The sequence below is a fragment of the Cetorhinus maximus genome, chromosome 4, assembly GCF_964194155.1.
Source record: "Cetorhinus maximus chromosome 4, sCetMax3.hap1.1, whole genome shotgun sequence".
NCBI lineage: Eukaryota > Metazoa > Chordata > Chondrichthyes > Lamniformes > Cetorhinidae > Cetorhinus > Cetorhinus maximus.
The window spans coordinates 151,700,427-151,718,266 of NC_135882.1; the positions used below are offsets into that span (position 1 = coordinate 151,700,427).

The 17,840-nt window shown below is 45.8% G+C and overlaps 1 protein-coding gene across 1 annotated transcript in view; it reads left to right on the forward strand.

Moving 5' to 3' along the window:
• tsnare1 (T-SNARE Domain Containing 1) overlaps positions 1-17,840 on the forward strand; it is an 875,956-nt gene that overhangs the window by 41,414 nt on the left and 816,702 nt on the right. The gene's annotated exons all lie outside the window — the stretch shown is intronic.

Sequence of the window (17,840 nt, forward strand, 5' to 3'; positions counted from 1 at the left end):
CTCTGACACCCACGCTTGTGGCTTTCAATGCTAGTGCATATAAACACCCGTCACAAGCCCTTCTTTCATTTGGTGCTGTTCGAGGCCATAGAATGGCTAAACAGAAATAGATAGGGTCACTGGTGCAGAAGAAGGGTGCTGTTCTGAGACTCTGGGAGATGGAGGCATATTGATAATGTCACTGGACCGGTAATCCAGAGGCCCTGGCTAATGCTCTGGAAACACTGGTTCAAATCCCACCTTGGCAGCTGGTGGGATTTAAATTCAATACCTAAATCTGGAATTGAAAGCTAGTCTCCATGGTGACCATGACGATTATTATCGAGTTTTGTTAAAAAGAAAATCTGGTTCGGTTCATGAATGTCTTTTCAGGAAGGAAATATATCGCCCTTACCTGGTCGAGCCGACATGTAACTCCAGACCTACAGCAATATGTGGTCGACTCTTAATTGCTCTCTGAAGTGGACTAGCAAGCCACTCAGTTCAAGGACACTTAGGGATGGCCTAGCCAGTGATTCCCACATCCCATTAGAAATGAATTTTAAACAATTATAGCTGAGCCATCTCAATACTGCTGATTTAGAGGTACTGTCCATGTAACAGGTGCACCTTAGCACGCATGGGTGCATCTAATGCTGACAATGAGTGCCGAAGATGGAAAATTTTCCATTCAGTTATGTTGCTGAGCTCAAAAGTCGCAAGAAAAAGAAATTGGCATAAAAACGTGCCAGTAGATATAAATTCCGACCTAGGAAATTGGTAAGCTAAATTGTATTGCAATTTCGTGAGCAAGTGTTATGGTGAACAGAGCTGGGAGATATGAAGGAGATGGAACGGGAAAATAAAACTGAAATATTTGGAAATACAAGGACTAACAATATGCTGGGATAGGGGCAGAATTCAAAATTTGGCAAAAAGAAACGAGAGTGCGGTATGTAAACAAACAGGCAGGGGCTCATAGAGGTGTCTTCAATATTAGTATCAGCTCACTAGAAGGAAGCTGGAAAACTCTGGGCTAGAATTTTACTCCTTGCAGGCGGGCATGCGCCCGACTTGATTGGGTGTAAAATAGCATGAGAAGACATCGGGCAAGCCTCCCGGCGTCATCCCGTACGTGCGCAATCTTCAGGTCGGCACGCGCGGGAGTCGGAGTTGCGCCTGCCATCAATTAAGAGGCCACTTAAGGCCATTAAAAGCCCAGTTGAAGCTGATTTTACGTTGCTGTACGCTTTCGCGCTTGTTGGACGGGCAAAATGGGCAGGCGGGTAGCCCACATTTTGCAAAAAACTCATCCAAGGATGGGATAAAAAGGGTCAGTAGCATTGCCAGTGTGAGTAGTGAGGAGTTTAGGAGATAGTTTGCAGCTGGTTGCTTATTTGAACTTGACAGCTTCATCTCTGTTCTGAGCTTCATTCTAAGCATTTCTAGGCTCTATTTCGGGACTCATTGGTGTCTCCAAGGACCCCAGAGGATTTTGACTGTGTGGACCCTTCCAGGTATCAGACAACCTTCTGAGACCCTGGTAATCAGCAATGTGGTCTCTGTTGTAGGCACCTCCTCTGCGGAGGAAGAGAGGGCAGAAAGGAGAGGAGGCAAGGTGTCCCAATGCAGCTTCCAGGGGAGTGACTTGTGGGAGGAGAGGCGCAGACACAAGGGGCGCAGGGCCAGCATGTTGTCCAAGGTTGAAGGGGCCGCAGAAGATGCCACTATCCTGCTGCCAGGGTTTACAGGCGGCAATGCAGCTACCTCAATATGTCTGAGGTGCAATGCTGAAGGAGGCTCTGCCTCGCCAGGGAGACTGTGACCTCCATTTGTCAGATGATTGGGCCTGAGATCAGCTCCGACTGTGTGGGTGGAAACCCCTGTGGCCAAGGGCTCTGAGGGTCACAGTGGCCCTCAAGTTCTATCCCTCCAGCTCTTTCCGTGGTTCAGTCGGGGATCTTTATGGAGTGTTCTAATCAGCTGTCAACAGTTGTGTCAAGCTGGTGACAGAAGCTCTGTTCAGGTGGGTAATGACATCTATTCTTTTTAATATCCATTCATGGGATGTGGGTTTCGCTGGCTGGGCCAGTATTTATTGCCCATCCCTAGTTTCCTTTGAGAAGGTGGTGGTGAGCTGCCTTCTTGAACCGCTGCAGTCCATGTAGTGTAGGTACCGACAGTACTGTTAGGAAGGGAGTTCCAGGATTTTGACCCAGCGACAGTGAAGGAACGATGATATATTTCCAAGTCAGGATGGTGAGTGACTTAGAAGGGAACTTTCAGGTGGTGATGTTCCCATCCATCTGCTACCCTTGTCTTTCTAGGTGGTAGTGGTCACGGGTTTGGAAGGTGCTGTCGAAGGAGCCTTGGTGAATTCCTATAGTGCATCTTGTAGATGGTACATACTGCTGCTTCTGTGCGTCGATGGTGGAGGGAGTGAATGTTTGTGGATGTGGTGCCAATCAAGTGGCAGCTTTGTCCTGGATGGTGTCAAGCATCTTGATTCACTTCCTTATGGATGAGGACAACCAGGCTAAGCGAGCCAGAGGCTTTGTAGCGATCGCTGGGTTCCCCCACATCCAGCCATCAAGGTGCCAGCGTGTCAACTGGGTGACTTCGTCAACAGGAAGGGATTCCACTCGATGAGCGTCTAGATAGTTTGTGACCAAAAGACACAGATTCTGCAAGTCTGTGCATGGTACCCTGGCAGCTCCCTATGATGCTTGTATCCTCAGATGCTCTCAGTTGCCGAGGCTGTTCATTGCTTCAGCCCGACTGGATAGATGGCTGCTGGGTGACAAGGGCTATCTGTTGAAAAGATGGCTTATGATGCCTCTCTGCCACCCAATAACAGAGGCAGAGCAGCATTATAATAGCAGTCATGCCTCCACAAGGGTGGCGAAAGAGAGGACTATAGGTCTTCTGAAGATGTGCTTCCGATGCCTGGACCGTTCAGGGGGAGCACTACAATACCTCCCAGAGTGGGTGTCACTGATAGTGGTTCCATGTTGCACTCTCCACAATCTGGCACTGGCAAGGGGGACCCACTGGACGAAGAGGATCTTGAGGCAGCTCCACAGGCCACAGAGGATGAATCCAGTAGTGAGTCAGAAGAGGAGCATGGTGAGGAGAATGCTGAGGGAATGGAGGAAGGCCTCTGTATCCTTCAGGAAGGCAGGGACACCAGGAATACATTGATCCAAAGCTCCTGCAGCTAGGCTGCTAAAGATGTGCTTCCACCTCACGCCAGGGCTGTCACCTCCATCCTGGATGTCTGAAATGACCCTTTTATTTGAACCCAAACTCCACTTAGTGCCTGTGCAATAAAGTTTAGAGCCATTCACTTCCAGCATTACATACTGGCATACCCTGCACCAAAAAAATACAAAGATGAAGTATACTCAGCCCATTAGGACATAAACAAAATTTATCTCATTTTGACAATCAAAGACAATTAACGTAACCTTCTCTGGTCTTCAATCCCAGATCAGTAAACATAAACAAAACATTACACAACAGAAGATCACCCATAAACAGTCCCTCGTGTGCTCATGGTGCCTTAAAATTATTTGCAAGTGCTACGTCTTGGTGCCCCCACCCCGCCTTGCTGGCAGCGGCATTGGAGGCAGCTACCTGACTCTGGTGTCTTCTTGGCCTTGATCTTGACAGTCGTCCTCTGGCCAGTGGAGCCTGTGCTGGTCCCGCCTGGGAGGGAGCAGCCAGTGCCATGGCTGGCATCTCCCCAGTCATCGCAGCCTCATCGGATGCCTCGGTCACCAGCTGCTGCCGTCATCCAGAGCGCCTTGAGAGGAGCCCACAGAGATGACAATCAGCTTATGCGCCAATGTGAGGTCACTCTTGTACTCCCTGCTCACCATTGATGGATGGGCACCGAGCTGGAATACTGGTTGCCTCATCCATCTCCCACACGGACACTGACCATCTGAGGTCATTGCCTGTGTGAGGGTTTGCAGGTCCAAGCGCAACCCCAGGAACCATTGATTCTGTTCCTGGAATTGCCACTCTCTCAATGGAGGAGGCAGTCTGCTCGGCCATGAGAGTCAACGCAATGCCCATCTTCCACATGGATTCCTCCGTAACAGATTCCATGGGATGCATACCCTCATGGATGTCCGCCAGATCCTCTTACACATCCCGCTGGACATCCAGCATCTGCCACTTATGGACGACACCAGAGGCTCAACATCTTCCTTCGACAGAGCATCGTCCTGGTCCCCAGCAGTCCTCTGACTGCCGGCACCCTGGGCACTCTCTGCCTCGGCCTGCACCTTAAGCAAGTGTGAAGTGCCCTCAGCACAGTGCTCTGACATTTAGCAGAGGATCTAGTGCCCACCGAGGTGCTGCTATCTGCGCTGGTGCCTGGTTCAGAGAGTGGGTGTGACACAGGCGCATGAGAAGCCTGGCAGTCCTCCTGTGTCAGGCCGGCTCTTAGGGGTCCTGAGATTGAGTGTATCCTGGCAAATCTAAGGGAGAACAATGACACATCATTAGCTTAAGTCATCACACTGTCACTGTGCATGCCTGGCACCCTGGTGAGACATTTGAGATCTGCATCATGGTGCCATCGTCTTTCAATGATCAATGGGGAGTCCAGTTTTCAGGCTCCCATCAATGATGAGTCTACACAAGAATGTTTGTACCAACCGAAACTCTCACCCCTGTGCACTGCGCTCTTACCTTTGTCTGACATTCCAACCTCTTCATAGCTGGTTGACTGAGGCGCGTGGTGGCTCTCCAGCTCCAAGGTGTCCTGCTCGAATCTGGATAGGATTAGGAGGGGGGTGGTTTCTGTGACTTTTCTATGTTGTTATGAGTGGTCTTCTCCTGAAAGTGGAGCATGGATTAGCCCGCTCTCTACCTGTAGCACCATTGCAGCCTGGCCAACCCCAGCTGAGAAACACCTCACAGGGCACACCCCAGTCATGGCCTTCGAGCCGCAAGGCACTCAGTCCAAGCAGCCAGGGCTCACCTCATTGACCAGTTCCGATGTCATTGATAGTTGGCACTCAGACTCTAACACCCCTGAGCTCCATGGGGGGATGGCCAGCGCTTAACACTTCAACACATTGATCCATGCCAACACGCTACTTGCCCTTCCTGAGCGCAGCAGGTTGTTAAACCTTTTGTGGCACTGCACCCATGTGCGCCGCACAATGTGGTGTCTGCCGGCCTGCGCTGCAACCTCCTCCCATGCTCTTTTTCTAAGGTGCGGTGGCCTCCCCCATCCATCTCAGAAGGGACACCCTTGTCCCCAAGCAGCCACCTTCCCAGGAGGACCGTGAGGCATTCGTCCAAAAACTGACAAGTGCCCACCTGACCTGCCCTCCCATCTGACATCTTCAGCTGCACTTGATACTTTAACATCAATGTTCACAACGCAGAAGATACACTTTCCCCTGGCAGCCTTCAAGGAGTTGCCAGTGCTATTTTTAAAGCGGCCGCCGGGTCGCCATTGGATTTGGCAGTCAACAGGCCCCCTGACCCTGCCTGCCCCTTCCTGACCATTGGGAGGACACATTTCACGCTGGGTGGGCCTTAATTGGCCAGCCAGCTTGAAATCGCAGTTAGGGGCCGATTGCAGGCGGCGGCCCGATTCCCGACTGGTTGCGGGCCCACCGATTGCGCCTGCCTGCCAAGTGCAAAATTCAGGCCCTGGATTTTGTTCCCCATCTTGGATAATGAAAATTTGTTGGCCAGAGGTCTCCCTGCACAGCAGACCCTTTCCTCTGTCTTCAGAATTCTTATTCCACCTGGACCTCTCACTCTGGCCTCTTATCCTCTTGATCTTTTCATTGGGAGCTGCTGGCATGACATTCGCAGTGGAACTTTTCTATTCTGATCACTCACTCTTATTTATCTCCCTTTTAACTTGCAGCACACTCAGGTCCAAACTTAGTTGTCATCAAAACAGCTGCATTTTTTTGCCAAACAGGCTTCCACCTCCTCCTACCTCCCCCAAGACCATGACCCATCATCAAACATCAAGCCATCGTTTCCCAGATTGTTACTGACCCCATCTGCTTTGGAGATCTTCCCTCCGTGGCCTCCAACCTCTTAGTCTGTCGACAGTGAACAGCCCGCTTCACTTCTACCTCCTTCCCAAGATCCATAAACATAAAGGCACATTGTTCCAACCCATTCTTGTCCCTTGGAACTGATTTCTTCCTATCCTGACACTTTCTTTTCTCTCTTTGTCACTAACAGTTTCCAATCTATCTTTATCTCCATCCCCCACCAGTATAGCCTGAGGACTCTCCAATTCTTCCTTGAACTGAGGCCCAACCAATCCAGACCCAGCACAAGCATCCTGCCTGGCTGAACTTGTTGAACTATTGCTTCTCCTTTTGACTCCATTCACATCCTCCAAATAAAAGTGGAAGACAGAGTTAACGTTTCAAGTCCGTACGACTCTTCATCAGAACTTCATCGTTTTGATGAAGAGTCAAACGGACTCGAAACTTTAACTCTGTCTTCCACTCCACAGATGCTGTCAGACCTGCTGAGTTTTTCTAGCTGTTTTTGTTTCCGATTTCCAGCATCCGCAGTATTTTGCTTTTATCTCCGAATAAAAGTGTTGCTTTTGACGACCCTATGGGTCCTAGCTATGCCTGCCTTTTGGGGGATATGTGGAACGTGCTTTGCTCCAAACATACTTGGATCTCTTCCCTCAGCTCGTTTTCAGTTCATTGATAATTATGTATCGGTGACATTCCTAGCTTTCAGCCTGAACTGAAATAAGTCATCCTTGGTTCCAATTTCCACTTTTTTTTTCTCTCTTGCCATCATATGGTCCATTTCCACTTCATCTCTTTCCTGCCTCGAATTCTACCTCCATTTATAAGGACAGGCTGTCGACCAAAATCTACCATAGCCCACCCAGTCCCATAACTATTTTGACTACACTTTTTCCGGCTCCATTTTCTGTAAGGATTCTATTCCTTTTTCCAAAAGTCTTTCTCCATTAATTGTTGATAACCGATGAGGTTGTCTTTCACACCAGTGCTTCCGAGATGGCTATCCCTATCTCTATCTATCCCCCTATCCCTAGCCAAGGATTTCCCGAAGCCATGTCCTCCACACTTGCCTTTCTGCTCTTGCCTTTCCCTCCCTCACAAAACCACGACTGTTCCCATTCCATCAGCTTCCACCGCATCCTCCAGCATGTTGTCCTCATCAAACACACCTTACCCCCTCCTCTCGACTGACTATTATGAAGAGGGCTTTCACTCCGCGATACCCTGGCCAGTCCTTAATCATCCCTGCTCCTTTCCAAGGCACCTTTCTGTGCAAGCACAAGGGAGGCAATATTTGCCCTTTTTAACTTCTCCTTTTCTGCCCCCAAAGGCCTAATACACTCATTCCATGGTGAAATAGTCACTTACTTGCATTCCTGTCAATTTAATAAACTGCATTGTCTGCTCACGATGTAGCCCTCTTGCCAGTGGGGAGACCAAATGCAGGTTGGGTGATTGCTTTGCGATCCATTCAGTTTGCAAATGTAATCCTGATCCTCCCATCGCCTGTCATCTTAATTCTTCTCTTCACTCCCATTCTAACATCTCTGTACTTGGTCTCCAACACTATTCTAATGATGCTCGAGGAACTGCACCCCCTCTTTCAATTAGTCACTTTTACGCCTTTCTGAACTCCTTCAACAATTTCAGATCATAATTGCTGCTCCCGTATTTTTGGACAGTGGCTGCTGCTGATGGTTCTGCTATTGCCTTTTACAAATCCTCCTGACGCCTCTTTTGTTTCTTTACTTGCTCCATTACCACCCCCTTTTGGCCTTAATTGCCCTATTGTCTGTTTTTTCATTTAATCTCTCCTGCCTTTCATACCATCACAAACCTTCCCTCTTGTTCTTCCCTCCCCTCCCCTCCTTTTCCCTGCCTGCGCACTTGCTAAAAAGTGGTTACATATTCTTCTAACTTTTTCCAATGTTGGTGAAAGATCATTGACCTGAAACCTGCACTTTGTTTTTCTCTCCATAGATGCAGATAACCTGCTGAGTATATCCAGCATTTTTTTTTAATTTTCAGATTTCCAGCACTTGATATACCTATATATATATATATATATATATATAACTACAGCTGTGGGGGTGAATAATTCAGAAACTAGTTTGCTAAACAGTTTTGCTTAATTTATGCAGTCGAGAGCATTTTGTGTCCCATAGTTTTCAATTATTTAGCTGGGTTGAAGTATGAAAAGCTTTTTTGTATGGCTGTTTAGGCATGTTTCATTGTACACAGACCTCTAAGGTATTTTATGTTCTTAATGCTGCTGCTGTCTTGGAGATAGTTTCCACTTGATACATTCCCTTCAGATTGCCGGGCAAGTCATTATGTATTGGTCCCCTCTGTTCAGTTCTTTGTTAAATAAATGTAAGTGTTTTGCTGCAGTCATTTTGTTTGTTATCTCTTCTATTAAAGAAGAAGCTCTCAAACTGAGCACCATCACAAACAAGCAAGTTACCTGCAAAGTTTCTCATTAACAGGGAGTAATTAGTTTCTTAATTTATATTCCAGAGCTTCACTATGGGGTCCCGTATTTTGCCTTGTGTAATAAGTTGATGATTTGGGTTTAGGCTTTGGTTGAGGGATAAATCTTATCCAGAAGAAACTCCTCTGCTTAGAATTGTGCCATGGGAATCTTTACATCTCTGATTGGGCAGGCGAGGCCTTAGTTTAACATCATGCTTGAAAGCCAGCTCCTGCAACGGTGCAGTCCTTTTTTCACCCATTCATGGGATGTGGGCATCGCTGGCTGGGCCAGCATTTATTGCCCATTACTAATTGCCCTTGAGAAGGTGATGGTGAGCTGCTGTCTTGAACCACTGCAGACCATGTGGTGTAGGTGCACCCTTGGTGCTTTTAGGAAGGGAGTTCCAGGATTTTGACCCAGCAACAGTGAAGGAATGGCGATATATTTCCAAGCCAGGATGGTGAGTGACTTGGAGGGGAACTTGTAGGTGGTGGTGTTCCCATGTATCTGCAGCCCTTGTCCTTCTAGATGATAGTGATCGTGGGTTTGGAAGGTGCTGCCTAAGGAGCCTTGGTTAATTCCTGCAGTGCATCTTGTAGATGGTACACACTGCTGCTACTATGTGTCAGTTGCGGAGGGAGTGAATGTTTGTGGATGTGGTGCCAATCAAGCGGGCTGCTTTGTCCTAGACGGTGTAAAGCTTCTTGAGTGTTGTGGGAGCTGCACTCATCCAGGTAAGTGGGGAGTATTCCATCACACGCTTGACTTGTCCCTTGTAGATGGTGGAGAGGCTTTGGGGAGTCAGGAGGTAAGATACTCGTTGTAGGATTGCCAACCTCTGACCTGCCCTTGTCCAGGTCTTGCTGCATTTGGATGTGGACTGCTTCAGAATCTGAGGAGTTACGAATAGTGCTGAACATTGTGCAATCACCAGTGAACATCCCCACTTCTGACCTTACGATGGAAGGAAGGTAATTGATGAAGCAGCTGAAAATGGTTAGGCTGAGGACACTGCCCTGAGTAGCTGAGATGACTGACTCCCACAATGATCCTCATTTGTGCTAGGTATGACTCCAACCAGTGGAGAGCTTTCCCCCTGACCCCCATTGACTCCAGTTTTTCTAGGGCTCCTTGATGCCACAATCGGCGAGATGCGACCTTGATGTCAAGTGCAGTCACTCTCATCTTATCTTATCTCGGGAGTTCAGCTCTTTTGTCCATGTCTGAACCAAGGCCGTAATGAGGTCAGGAGCTAAGTGGCCTTGGCGGAACCCAAACTGAGCATCAATGAGCAGGTTATTGTTAAGCAAGTGCCGCTTGATAGCAATGTTGATGACCCCTTCCATTACTTTACTGATGATCGAGAGTAGACTGTTGATGCGATAATTGGTTGGGTTGGATTTGTCCTGCTTTTTGTGTACAGGACATACCTGGGCACTTTTCCACATAGCTGGGTAGATGTCAGTGTTGTAGCTGTACTGGAACAGCTTGGCTCGGGGCGCGTTAAGTTCTGGAGCACAAATCTTCAGTACTGTTACCGGAATATTGTCAGGGCTCATAGCCTTTGCAGTGTCCAATGCCTTCAGCCGTTTCTTGACATCATGTGGAGTGAATCGACTTGGCTGAAGACTGGCGTCTGTGATGCTGGGGACCTCCAGAGGAGGCCGAGATGGATGATTCATTCGGCACTTCTGTCTGAAGTTGGTTGCAAATGCTTCAGCCTTATCTTTTGCACTGATGTGCTGGCCTCCTCCATCATTGAGGATGGGGATATTTGTGAAGCCTCCAGTGAGTTGTTCAATTTCCCACCACCATTCACCTGGGTGTGGCAGGACTGCAGAACTTAGATCTGCTCCTTTGGTTGTGGGATTACCTAGCTCTGTCTATCACTTGCTGCTTATGTTGTTTGGTACACAAGTAGTCCTGTTTTGTCATTTCAGCAAGTTGACACCTCATTTTTAAGTATGCCTGTTGCTGCTCCTGGCATGCCCTTCCGCACTCTTCATTGAACCAGGGTTGATCCCTTGGTTTGATAGTAGTGATAGAGTGGGGGATATGCTGGGCCATGGGGTTACAGATTGTGGTTGAGTACAATTCTGCTGCTGCTGATGGCCCACAGCGCCTCATGGTTGCCCAGTTTTGAGTTGCTAGATCTGTTCGAAATCTATCCCATTAGCACGGTGGTAGCGCCAGACAACACCTCCCTTAGCACTCCTGTGAAGTGTGAGCCAGGATTATGTGCCCACAAACCTCTAACTTGGAGATGAGAGTACTGCCACTGAGTCAAGGCTGACAATTGAACAATGTAGTGTTAAATATTTGAAATTCAAAATTGCTGCACTACCTCGTATTCATCAAGAAATGATGGATATTGGCACTGTTTGAGCTAAAGAGATCTCTTATATTATGAGCTGATGATCAATGAAATTCTCTTCCTTTTGAAAGAACAGACATGGCTGCCATGTAAACTTTCACTCAAACTATAGAATTAAACCAAATTATAGCTATTTGGACAAAGGGCAATACACTATGTCCATTTTTCATTCATGAGCCTAGATGGCAAGTGACAGTATACTATTTAATTCTGGGATATGGGGAACATGCTGAGCTTAATCTGATTATTGTCTGGCACCCACCCACAAACATTCCCTTTCGAATAGGGATTTCTCCATAACAATCAGTCTATTATTGTGGCTTTATCTCAAATCTATTGCAAATAAACTGACCTGGAGCTGAGTTTAGTTTGCAGTTGGAGTTTGTGGCCTTGGAGGTATACAACTTCACTTCTCAGCAGGGTAATAATGCTGTGCATTACACGCATTGTATCATCCAACTTTAATGAGAGCCTGCTATGACACAGCAGAAGGTAAATGCTGAGCTGTTCAAATCCCAGAGGTAAATTGAAACAACTAATTTTCAAATTGTATATTTTGTGATTATGGGCTTTGAATTCAGTAATAAGACCACTGAGTCTTAAGAGGTTTTTGTAAAACTAAAATAAACATTTATTAATAAAAGAAAAGATTGTAAGAACATATGTATGTCTCCAAATTACTATTGCAATAATTTCTAAATCCCCTAATTAACTTAATTCCCAGCTACACTTTCGTTAAGGCAACAGTAAGACACACAGATTTTAAAAGACCCAGGCAAAGGAAACGATACCCTGAACAGTTAGATTAAACATGAGCTCTCTTAACTTCAGTCTCTGGAGGTGGCAGTTTGAGGCATAGATGCTGAAGGCTTTTCACGCTTGTAGAATCCTAGACTGCCTACCTTTACACACAGCCTGCACTCCTTTATACATATTTTCCCCTTTGAATGCAAATTCCCATTGTTTCACTATGTCTTTGGACTTTATCTTTCTGATAATAAAAATCTCTCATAGCACTAAGTTTTACCGGTAATCTTTGGGAAAAATAAACACACTCTTTCTAAACTTCACCTGGCTCGAACATTTCACTCCCTCTTTTGAAAACAATCTAGCCTGGTTTATTTAAAAATGCAAATGTTCCTTTACACTTCACATTCTCAAACTTCCCATGTTTACCTAAGTAACGTTTCAAACCTAACTTCTCTTGTTACATCAAAATACCCAGACTAGCTGCCTCTAATTCAATTAAGTCTCTCTCTCTCTCTTTCACACAGACACATCCCACTATTACTCTTTTACAATAAATTCCGATAACATTATGGAAATTATTATATCTTCCTGACAGAGCCATGGAAGATCCAAATGCATGTGTTATTATCCTATGTATATGTTCATAACACAATGGACACAACACAATTTGTACCATTTAAACTTGTACAGCATCACCCTCATTTGTTTGAAATGACTGTATTTTCTATTGGACGCTTGTACTTGTTTAGGAAGCCTTGAGTTCCAGGGACTTGCCATAACTATCACTGTCAGCTAATTATTCAATCATAGAACAGTATGGCACAGGAGGTGTCATTTGGCCCATCCAGTCTGTGCCCGCACTTTCAGTGCAGTGACTCCCATTGCCCCACTTTTTCCACAGAACCCTGCAGCCTTTTTCCTCCTTCACATTTTAATCCAATTACCTTTTGAACTTTACTATTGAATCTGAATCCATTACCCTATCTGGCAGTGCATTCTGAGTCTTAACTTCCCATTGTGTAAATAAAAAAAAAGCTACTGTTTTGTCTTGTTGCTCCTGGATCTTTAGTTAATCAGCTTAAATCTGTGCCCCCTGGTTATTGCCCATTCAGTCACAAGAAACAGGTTCTCTTTATTTACTCTATACAAGTCTTTTTCATGATTTTAAACAACTGTCAAATATCCTTTCAACCTATTCTGCTCTAAGGGGAACAACCCCCAGCTTCTCCAATCTATCCAAGTAACTGTAACCCCTCAACCTGCTGGAACTACTCTAATATTTCTCTTCTGTATCATCTCCAAAGCCTTCAGGTCCTCCCTAAAATTCTGCCCAGAATTGGACATACAAAGTACTCCACTACACTTAGGGATGTCTTTAAAGTTGTAAAAGGTGCTATAGAAATGTAAGTTGTTTCTTTAACATCCACTTGTGATGTCAGGTGGGGCCTCTGTTTAATGTCACATCCAAAAGCTGGCATTTCTGATAGCACCATGCTCCTTCAGTATTGTAATGGAAGTGTCAGATGAGATGATCTGAGCCAAATCTTCCATATTGGAACTTGAAACCACAACCTTCTGGTTTAGAGGTGAGTGTGCTACCAGCTGAGCCACACCTGACACAAGAGCAAGGTTGAAGGCTACAAGTTATATATTTTTTGGTATTTATTTACAGGATGTGGGCGCCGCTGGCTAGGCCAGCATTTATTGCCCATCCCTAATTGCCCTTGAGAGGGTGGCGATGAGCTGCCTTCTTGAACTGCAACAGTCCCTGCGGTGTAGGTACACCCACAGTGCTGTTAGGAAGGGAGTTCCAGGATTTTGACCCAGTGACAGTGAAGGAATGGCGATATATTTCCAAGTCAGGATGGTGGGTGACTTAGAGGGGAACTTCCAAGCAGTAGTGTTCCCATGTATCTGCAGCCCTTGTCTTTCTAGATGGCTGTGGCCATGGGTTTGGAAGGTGCAGTCTAAGGGGCCTTGGTGAATTCCTGCAGTGCACCTTGCAGATAGTACACACTGCTGCCACTGTGTGTTGGTGGTGGAGGGAGTGAATGTTTGTGGATGCAGCGCTAACCAAGCAGGCTGTTTTGTCCTGGATGGTGTCAAGCTTCTTGAATGTTGTTGCAGCAGCACTCATCCAGGCAATTGGACAGCATTCTATCACTTTCCTGGCTTGTGCCTTCTAGAAGGTGGACAGGCTTTGGGGAGTCAGGAGGCGAGTTACTCACCACAGGATTCCTAGCCTCTGACCTGCTCTTGTTGCCACAGTATTTATATGGCTAGTCCAGTTCAATTTCTGGTCATAGAGTCATAGAGGTCCACAGCACAGAAAAAAGCTCTTCAGCCCATCGAGCCTGCGCCAGTCAAACAAGTAACTAACTATCCTAATCCCATTTTCCAGCTCTAGGCCCAGCTTTGTATACCATGGCATCGCAAGTGCACATCCCAATACTTCTTAAATGTTATGAGGGTTTCTGCCTCTTCCACCCTTTCAGGCAGTGAGTTCCAGATTCCCACCACCCTCTGGGTAAAAAAAAATTTCCTCCCATCCCCACTAAACCTCCTTCCCCTTTCCTTAAATCTATGCCCCCTGGTTATTGATCCCTCCACCAAGGGGAAACGTTCCTTCCTGTCTACCCTATCTATGCCCTCTCATAAATTTATATACCTCAACCATGTTCCCTCTCAATCTCCTCTGCTCCAGGGAAAATAACCCCAGTCTATCCAATCCCTCCTCATAACTAAAACTCTCCAGCCCAGGCAACATCCTGGTAAATGGTCAATGGTAACTTCCAGGATGCTGATAGTGGGGGATTCAGTGATGGTAATGCTATTGAACATAAAGGGGCAATAGTTAGATTCCCTTTTGTGGTGAGGTTACAGATTGTGATTGAGTCTGCTGCTGCTGATAGCCCACAGTGCCTCATGGTTGCCCAGTGTTGAGTTGCTAGATCTGTTCGAAATCTATTCCTTTTAGCATGGTAGTAGTGCCACATAACACGATGGAGGGTATCCTCAATGTGAAGATGGGACTTTGTCTCTACAAAGACTGTGCAGTGGTCACTCCCACTGATAGTCTCATGGACAGATGCATCTGCGGCAGGCAGGTTGGTGAGGATGGGGTCAAGTATGTTTTTTTTCCCTCTTGTTGGTTCCCTCACCACCTGCCACAGACCCAGTCCAGCAGCTATGTCCCTTACGAATTGGCCGGCATGGTCTGTACTGGTGCTACTGAGCCACTCTTGACGATGGACATTGAAATTCCACACCCAGAAAACATTCTGTGCCCTTGCCACGTTCAGTGCTTTCTCCAAGTGGTGTTCAATATGGAGGACCACTGATTCATCAGATGAGGGGCTTGTGGTACGTGGTAATCAGGGGGAGGTTTTCTTGCCCATGTTTGACCTGATGCCATGAGACCTCATGGGGTCCAGAGTCAAAGTTGAGGACTCCCACCCAATTGTATACCACTGTGCCGCCACCTCTGCTGGGTCTGTCCTGCCGGTGTGACAGGACATACCCAGGGATGGTAATGGTGGTGCCTGGGACACGTTCTGTAAGTTATGTTTCCGTAATTATAACTATGTCAGGCTGGTACTAGCCCCCAGATGTTAGTAAGGAGGAGTTTGCAGGGTCAACAGGGCTGAGTTTCCAGGACCTAATCTCTATGCTGGGTGCTCCAGTTCCAGTTCCATTCCTTTTAGGCTTTGTAGCGGTTTGATACAACTGAGTGGCTTGCTCGGCCATATCAGAGTCAACCACATTGCTGTCACATGTAGGCCAGACGAGGCAAGGGTAGCAGGTTTCCTACCCTCAAGGGCATAAGTGAGCCAGTTGTGTTTTTACACCAATCTACAATGGTTTCTTGGTCATCATTGGACTTTCAATTCCAGATATTTATTGAATGCAGATTTCACCATCTGCCATGGGAAGATTCGAACCTTGTCCCCAGACCATTACCTTGGGTCTTTGGATTACTAGTCCAGTGACAATACCTCTACACTACTGCCTTCCCTGTATCAGTAAATGCAATCAAATACTTTCTTTGATTGACAGCTTTTTTCTATTCATTGCATGCCAGTAGTTAATGTTTGTGAGCCCTACAATCCCAATTCTTTTTAATGGTAAAGCAATACTGAAGGAATAGTGAAAGTACTTACCTTGTATTTACAAATAAGTAGATTGTAAAATTGACACCTTTTTCTGTGTGAGAACCCCATTTAGCCACCTAATTGTCCTTTTCAGTTGTAATTCTGCTTCTAAAGACCTATGTTGCTGCACTTCTATATCTATTCAGCACTCCATTGAGATATTTATTATTTAGAAACATAAGAGACTGTTTAACCTAGTGAGCTTGCTCTGCTGTTAACGTTGAGCTATGGCTCTTGAACCTTTTCAACTCCAATTTCCCAACTTTTTTTGTCTAACTTCCCCAATACCCTAATTCCCAGGTGAGGACCCATGTCCCTTTAATGTGTTTTGCATATCTATCCTTCTGAGACTATTTTTACAACATAATTTTGCATTTTGGTAAAAACAGAGTTTACCTACATGAAACTATTCATCATATCTGCCCACTCGCTTAACCTACATCTTCCTACAGATTTTTGCTTCCTCACAAGTCCCCCAGGATTGTGCGTTTGTGGATATTGCTTTGTTTGTCCCTATGCCTGCAGGGTTTTGTTTTAAATTGTATGACTGGAAGACCGTGAATTGAGTGAACTGGAGTCAGAAAATATGCAAGGTGTATAAGTTTTCGGAGACCGAGAAGTATGGGAACCAAAACCTTTATTATGGAATTCTGTTTGTATTTTTGTTTGGATGTAAACAAATATCAGTTTTTCACCTAGTTCAGATTTTGATTTTTTTTTTAACTTCACGTTTTTGCAAGGTAACATTTAGATAAGGATGGTTTTGAGGAATTTGTAGCCTGCGGTTTGACCTTGTTACAAATGCGAAGTTTGTAAGGTTATGTTTTAAACTATCTTTTTGTAATTTAATGTTAAACAGAATACCCTGGAAAAGGGGTTGGTAGGAAGTTGTACGGCGATAGCCCAGCTGGCTTGGTTACCATGTGGACAAGGGGGCCCAAGTCGAGAGACTTTCTGAGCAAGGTGCAAAATTCTCAGAGAGAGACAAAAGACTGCAGCCAATATGGACAGCAGTGAGGGGAGAGTTGTCCCTTCTGTGAGCTACCAAGCAGAAATGTGGGAGGAAAGACAGATGGCCACAGGATGTATCTCTTTGACCAAAGACTAGGGAATCTGGAAGATTCATCAGGCTGGGGGCGGGGGTGCCGTTACATAGAATTGCTGAAAAATGCCTGATGTTCTGTTTGGGATTTGTCCACAAACTGAGAGAAAGCAACTTTTGATGGTCCTTTGATGCTATGACATGACAAACCTATTGGAAGCTGGAAGTGTGTTAGACTGGGTCCTGTAAAAACTGCAATTCTGCGGATTGTAAGAAGTAACGTATAACTGGCGTGGGGTTTGGTCATGTTAAAAGTTAAAGGGGGCAATATCTTTGAAGTTACCAGTCTCTACAGGGGATTGTAACAACCACAAATGACAATTGTGACATTTCTTAGGACCTTCCAATTTATGGCAAGTGCTGAATATTTAAAATTTGTCTTATGAATCGCCTAATCTCATTTTGATATACATTCAGAGAATAACGACTAAACTGTATAGTTGCACTCTTGGTATTTTAGGGCGTGCCTTTGGGCAGGATGGAAGTGTGCTGCAGCGATCTGATCATGGTATCATCTGGCTGTGCTGCTTCACTAATGAAGGGTGTCGGAGAATAAATCTGAAACAGCTGCAGTTACAGACATCCATTTCTCAAGACACTGACAGCTTGAACGTTGTCAATGTTTGGATTATACTCATTATCTTATTTGACAGGCAGAGTTCTGACGAGTGATCCCAGTCATTCTTATTTATAAACATTGTGTTGGTATTAAAGATAACAGTGGGAAAACTGCAGCTTCGGTCCCTCTATCATCTTGTATAATAGTGGGTGTACAGATCAGCCATTACTGCTAACTGTGATCCTTGCCTGACAGCTATGCACATATACATTTCTTCATGGGTGCCCTGCCTGATATGACCATCCATAACTGGAGCATCTCTGGATGAAATGGCTAACTCAACACAGGCTGGGGATTAAAAATGCTGCCTATGTCTCAGGGCCACCCAGCACTGCATTAAATCTCAAAGGCGAC